The 7,597-nt window shown below is 36.2% G+C and overlaps 1 pseudogene; it reads right to left on the bottom strand.

The window, feature by feature from the left end:
• Positions 1-557: 557 nt before the first annotated feature.
• LOC133101129 (E3 ubiquitin-protein ligase RBX1-like) lies at positions 558-893 on the bottom strand (annotated as a pseudogene).
• Positions 894-7,597: the final 6,704 nt, after the last annotated feature.

The raw sequence follows: 7,597 nt of genomic DNA on the forward strand, positions 1-7,597 counted from the left end.
CAGCCAAGATTACATATTAGGTTTTTTCAAGTTTACTTTTCCAAACTAAGAAGAGAAAGCAACATGTCATACAGAAAGTTCACATTTGTACAGTGTCTTTACAGTTTACAAAGACTTTCTGTGTCCACCTGATGCCATTTAATCCTTAGAAGCCACTTGATAGAGGAGGAAAGCTTGGAGCAGAGAGGCAACTTTCCCAAGATTACCATCAGTAAGCAGACTTCCTCGTGACCAAGCGATGTGCTCACAGGACAATTCTGCTCTGTCTCTAATGAACAAACATCTCTCTTGCAAAAGCTGGCTTTCCAACCTAAGAAGAGGGGACTCCTTATGTATGTTCACTTTTTTCACATATATACAACAGACAGCATCTGTTCTAGAATCCACCTGGATTTCATTTGACACAGAATATCAATACAATATGGCTGCAGGAATAGCAAACTGGAAAGACAAAGCATAAAAGACACGGGTCTATCTAATTTATAATTAAGGAACAAGAGGGCACGTCATTAAATGAATAACAGAACAGCTGAGCTTGATGGAAGACTTCTTTTTTACTAATGCACATACTGTTGGAATTCCCACTATCTGTTGTCCAACAGACACACCTGCCATGTTTTGAGCCAGCAGGAGAAGCAGTGGAAGTGAAAAGCACGGTCACAGACTCCCCATGCAACGGTGCACTCTTCAGTAGTAGCAGATGCCTGGTTAGCTCAACATCCTATGGAAAGATCCATAATGTGGTTCCTGAAGGTGGCACAGTTATGAGACACAATATCCCAGGCCCAGAGGGCTACTGCATTTCATTTTTTCACTTCAATGTGCTTCTTGCCCATGCTGTTGTTGGTGCCACTTGGGGTATCCATATCCATCACTGCTGCCATTTTGGAAACACACCCCTGTGGTCTTCACTGCCTATTCTTGTACAACCATGAGCTAAAATGGCTTTACATTTTTAAATTACCTTTAAAAATAAGAATAATAATATTCCACAACATTCAAAATTATATAAAATTTAATTTGCAATGTCATAAAGTTTTATTGGAACACATCCACATTCACATTCATTTCTATATTGTTTATGCCCGCTTTCATATTAAGTGGCAGGGTTGAATAGATACAGCAGAGACCATGTGTGGTGCCCTCACTGCTGCCCCCTGCTGACTCAGTGCATTCTACATTGCAATGATGCAGCTATAACTTGACCACCTTTTGACTGCCATCCATATCACTGTACTGTAACATTTTATTTTATTTTATCCTTTTACTATCAGTGCATATTCGTCAGGTCAAAACAAGAAAGGAAGAAAAAAGTGGACTTCATATGGTGCATGTTTAAGGCATACTGGAGTGTGGATTATTTTGTTAACAAATTAGGTGGCAAAGCATTGTGTTTTTTATACAATGACCTTTTTAGCTGTGGTAGGCAAAATAATACCATCCCCCCCACCAGATGTCCATATCCTAATTCCTGGAACCTGTGAATATGTTATTTTACATGTCAAAAGGAACTATGCATACATAAAGTAAAAATATTAAGAAAAAAAGGAACTTTGCAGGTGCAACTAATTTAAGGGATCTTGAGATAGAGATTTTAAAATTTAGTCTAGATACAAGACTTTATTTACAAATATTTAGATTAATAACATTTTGGCACATCAAATGTAGAGCACAGCAGTCTGAATAAATCCTGTCACAAAAACAATAAGACCCATTGTAAATAATTTTGTAAATCAGGGAATTGCACCTCAAAAAGCCACAGTCTTTAGTTGTGACTGCTACCTTGTATCCCAATGGGTAACTTTTTCTTTTGTTTTTGTAAATATATACACACACCAGCAAGTCATGGTCCCTGGGGGAGTCCCTTGTTATACAACACTATAAGCAAAATGGAATGCTGTAAGTCTTAACAGAATGTACCAACCTATTCTAGGAATCTTGTTTTTAAAAAAGTTAAAGGCAAACATAAAAATGATTCCACAAATTAACCAAATCCTATTTTCTGCACATTCCACTTTTGGGTTTTATTTAACATTGACTGTATAATATTCTGTTATTACCACATGTTTACAACCCAGAAAGACATATTTTTTACTTTAGTGTCTGTAAAAAGGGATTTAAAATGTGTAATTTAAACACTGCAGCTGACCTGAATGAATTTTATATTATATGCTGAGGTTTACCTATCCTACTTCAAACTACTTCTCAATTCCCAGCGTGAAGCATGAAGTCAATTAGAAATCAATGAACAGAAGTGAAGAACTTGTTAAAATATGTTTGTTGTCTTAAGAAATAAGATTGTTTCCTTTGCAATACAGTATTTTCTCAGTGGCCAAAACACCCAGAGCAAAGTAATAACTTACTTTGTATCAATACAAACACTGAAACACCATTAGAAACACCTTCCCTTTAACAAAACAATTTATGCCAACATGACATATAATAACCCCTCATACTAAGAACACAAAGAATATCTTAAGTTATTTCACTGCAGTGTTAAAAACACACAATTTAAAATCCCTTAACAGCAGTCCTGCAGTTCTGGCTGTCTGGTTCAGAATCTCATCATTCCAGAAAGGTACTGAGACCATTATTACCCTAGTGGTTCTAATGTAATCACAATGGTCCTTACAAAGGGAGAAATGGGACAGTCAGTCAGAGGAGGAAATGGGATGATGCAAGCAGATGTTGGAGTGATGTAATTGCTGGCTGGGGCCATGAGCCAAGGAATTTAGGAATCCTCTAGAGACTGTGAAAAAGCAAGAATTGGATTGTCCCATAGATCCTCCAGAAAAATCACAGACTCCCCAATATTTTGATTTTAGCCAGTGAGACTCCCTTTGGATTTTTAACCTCCAGAACTGTAAGATAATAAATTTGTGTTAAGTCACTAAGTTTGTGGTGTTATAACAGCAATAAGAAACTAATACAATAAGTCTTGATATTACCAAACAGAGCACATATTGAAATATTCCCAACTGACAGGAAAACAATGTCCAGAAAAATTAGAAAATTTAAAACAAAATATCTTATCACAGTAGAATTTCTTCACAAAAGTAAAGAAAAAAATAAGGCTGCAACCTAAATACATTTTCCAGTGGCTCATTTGTCAGCCAAGCAAGAAAGCTGTTTACTTATGGGGAGTTAATTAAATTGTGTTTGATCGCAGCTGAAAAAATGCATCCAGAAAAAAATAGTTCAAAACTATTACCCTTTTGATGAGAACAGTTGCTCAAAAAGTTAAGGATATTGGAAACAACATGGAGAGTTGACAAAAACATTAATCATAAGATAGATGATTTTGAGTGGTTTGTTTTGGTTCTTGATGAGTAAATGTTACCTATACCACTCAGTTGTTTATTGGATGCCAAGTTTTAAGTTACTGAATCATCTGAGTGGAACAAATACAGATGAGTACCTTTTCAGAGAAGTTGAAAAAAACATTAATTCAGTACAACATAAAGTGGAATCTGCTAAGATGTATTACAACCGATGATGGTAAAAATATGTGTGGAACAGAAAAAGGTTCTGTTGGACAAATTCACAAAGTTTGTGAAAAAATAAGGTATTTAAAGCCTATGGTTGTTAACTGTCTTATTTATGAGCAAAGACTGCAGAAAATATTTGAATCTATCATGTGTTATTGAAACAGAAGTGTCAACAGCATATTTCATTTGCTTTCATGGATTTATCCATCTCCAGTTCCATGAATTTTTGTCAGAAATAGAAGCTGGATTTCTTACCCTGCCCTACTACACAGTACTCTGATGGTTTAGCAGTGTTAATTTATTGTCAAAATAAACAGACTCAAAATTAAAATTTTTCTGAACAAGAAAAGCTGTGCTCAGCCACTATCGTCAAATACTGAATGACTTTGGAAATCATCTTTTTCCACAGAATTGATAATGCTTACTGAATTCAACCTAGAATTTCAAAGCAAAATAGCACTTACATGTGAAACACATACATTGTAGTCATTTCCATAACAACCTAATTTTGTTTGAGCCACAGGTAACCTCAAGCTGCTTTATACACCTTCTGTGCTGTAAATTTAAAACAAAAACCCAAATCTCCATTCCCACACAAATTTGCAGTGATATGCTTTCCCAGCTCAGACTACTGTAACAGCAGTATTTTTGGTATCTCGATGCAAGCACAAAAATTTTCATATTTCATAATCCATATAATTGTTCAATTGAGGAGCTTCCTTCTAATCTTCAATCGGAAGTGATTAGTTTACAATGTAATGATAGGTTAAAAGGCAAGAGAAGAATCTTATAGAATCCTGAAACTACCTTTCAAGAGATGAATATAGTCAATTAAAATCATACACTCATGGATTGATATCAGTATTGGCAGAACTTATCCATGTGAAAAGATGAAATAAGAAAAAAAATTTCAATACAGACTAGCATTAACTGATGAACATTTGCAGTCATTTTGACTATAGGAAAAGTAATTTAAACCTCAATCAAGCAAAATTGTACCCCCCAACAAAATAATTCAATTTTTCTCATCGGTAAGCTTGTATTACAAATAACTGCACTCAGTTATCATATTCTGAATTTCATCAAAATAATATTTGCTGAAATTTGTTTTTTCTCTTGTTCAGTAAGGACCTACATAATATCTTTGATTTTGCCTCTTGACTGGCAAAGCCTAAAATACTTACTATCTGGCCCTTTACACAAAATGTTTTTTGACTCTGATTTAGGAGAGGTAGAGCTATTAGATACCAGCAGACTACAATACTAATCACTAGATGGAGGGCTGATCACTCAACAGTCAGTTGGATCACTGAATAAGAAATTAACCTTCATTGCCTTAAGCCACCAAGACTTGTGGGTTGTTTGTTACAACAGCCAGTGTTACTTACCATGACTAAAACAACCTTTTAATTACATGATTGAAATTCACATTTAAGGAAACCTCAAAAACCATGAGAATTTCCAGGAAGTACTAAGTCACTTTGGGAAAAAGCTACAGATGCATTATCTTAGCAAAGTAAATCAGCACAGGGAATTCATCTTTCATTAATTCAGCCAACATTGTTCAAGGCACTGTGAGGAAGGTTATATGCAAGGTTGATTTGATGTTTCTCTTTGAATTATAAATTCCCACTTATTTTTGAGTTGAGCAATTTAATGCATTTAAATCAATAAATCTTTAGAAGCCAGATGCAATCATTTATTCAATGGAAATCTTCCCCTAGATGAAGAAAGAACATGCGTTTTTGCTTTCCTAAATGAGCAATTTCTCATTCCTTGGAATAATGCTAAACTGTTCTTTGCTTGCAAACTAGAAAAGAGTAAATTTTGAGGTCTGAATAGGACATTACTTTGAAATACCCCCAGAGAGAGCACTAGGCAAACTTCTGTAATAAAATGCAGCCACCAAATTGTCAACATTTGTCCCAGTTGCATGAAGAACTAGAGAGAGCAAAACACTGAGGAGAGAAATTTTTTTTTTCCCATTTCACATTGTGAAGTGAAAAACTGCCTGAGATGATAAGCATTTCACTTTCTGATTCAGAGTAGAATCAGGTCCATAAAATTAAATTACATAAGCATGGCTCAATATTTCTTTTAAAATCACATATTTTAAAAATATTTTCTGGTTGTGTTTAATATGACTGTGTATCCCAGATCTCATCCTAATCATTCTAATGAATTTTTCCCCAAATGTTCCTAAGCATGAGAATCCCTTGGGGTAAGTGTTTGTTAACATGTCCGTTTTTGTACCCAGAAACTGATTCATTAGATCAAATGAAGGCCTAAGACTCTGTACTTTCACAAATTCACCTTGGAGGTTAAAGTGGATGCGCGTATTTTGAATGGGGCTCACTCAGCCTCCATTCTGCCTTCTTAGACTCTCTTGCAGCTAGAATTCTGGCTGCAAATTAATTCCACTAGTTAGAGTGCACTTGCAGAACATTTGGAAGGTGAAAGCAAGGTGGAAGCTACCTTTCTGCCCCTTTTTGGCTATTTCTGCTCTCAGGCATGGCTGTGGTCATGAGTTTTCTCAGGTAATATTTCAGTATCTGTTGTCCAGTTTTCTGTGTGTTGAACAGTGGCGGTTTCAGATGTAGTAGCGGTGTCCCTTTTTCCTGGCATAGTTCCAGTGATGACCTATTGTTCTAGAATGTTCCTGGAGGCCCAAACAGGAAAGTACCTTTTTATATAACTTCTAACTATTCTGTAAGCATCTAATTCTCTGCATCATGTCAGTTCCTGCTTAAAATACCCAGAGTTGTTTCTGTTTCTTCAACTAAACTGTGACTAATAAAGAATATGGCATCAATGTTATTATACCGCAGTGGGTTCTAGACCAGTACCATTGTTTCTGTCTCTTAGAAACCTATTCTTTTCTCATTGTATAGGAATGTGTTTGTGAGAAGATTCATTAATGGCATCAAGATGCCATTGAGATCCTGGGTTGATATTTGGACAGCAAGTATGATTGCCCACTGATTCTCTACTCCACCTCCCTTCCCAACACAAAGGATCAAGGATCATAGTAAGCCTTTTTACCATTGCTTCTCCAGGTGGGGACCACCCTTAGGCTGAGACCACAGACCCTTTCTAGAAAAGCGGCAAATGTGATAGATGAGGGAAGAAGACCATCTGAATATAAACTTCATAAGGGTAGAAATTTCTGCTTGTTTTTTTTGTTCAATGTTACAATTCTAACACGTAGAACAGTGCCTGACAGCACTGTTACATAATAATTACATAAAGAATTTTATGAACTGATGAATAGTCAGTAAATATTTGTTGAATAATGAATTAATATAGCACTGTCTAAAGAGTTACTACTTCTTATCAAGGTAAAACTTCCAGAGCCTTGTCTTGCCTCAAGGCTTGAATGGTATATTAGGGCTAAAAAAAAAAAGAATATGCAGGGTCTAGAAACAAGCATTGGACCTACATAGTCTGGAATTTTACTTACCAACCTAAATCTCTGAATACTGTGATTTTCACCTCTTTGCCTTGCTCACTGGCTGGCCACTCTGCGACCCTATGTCGTGTTTCAAATGTTGCTCTGAGTTAGTATTGGTCACTGCCAGCCCATCAAGATATGTCCTGGAAACGACTCTGCTACCTTCTGTTGGAATGCCAAGCCTCCCTTTGCATGGTTTTGGTTTTCTAAACCCCTTACAATTAAGTGGGTGTTGACGTGATAGCTTGGTCTTAGTAATAAGAACAAAATCTACGTTATCAAAATCAGCACTCACATTTAGAGTCAAGTTGCCATTAAGTGGCTTAAAATTAAGCCCCAGAACACTGGACTAGTACATACATCCCTCTTGCCTAAGGTCAAGATTGCCCTAGGAAATGGTATGGCTGATGATTGGTGGTAGACATTGAGGTGTAAGAGCTATGAGAAGTAGGTTATACAAGTTGATATAAACTCTGCTGAGGAAAATTTTATTTTATTCATTTATATCAGTCACACTTGCTGATCTTTATCGTCAAACATGGAATTCCCAAGGTTTGAATAGAGGGGAGCTTTGGGACAAGAATCCCCGAATAATATTTCGTCTAGCTCCATGACTTGTATCTTTCTGCTAGGGTTCCCTCACTCCCATTATCATGCC

Source organism: Eubalaena glacialis, chromosome 11, assembly GCF_028564815.1.
Source record: "Eubalaena glacialis isolate mEubGla1 chromosome 11, mEubGla1.1.hap2.+ XY, whole genome shotgun sequence".
Classification (NCBI taxonomy): Eukaryota; Metazoa; Chordata; class Mammalia; order Artiodactyla; family Balaenidae; genus Eubalaena; species Eubalaena glacialis.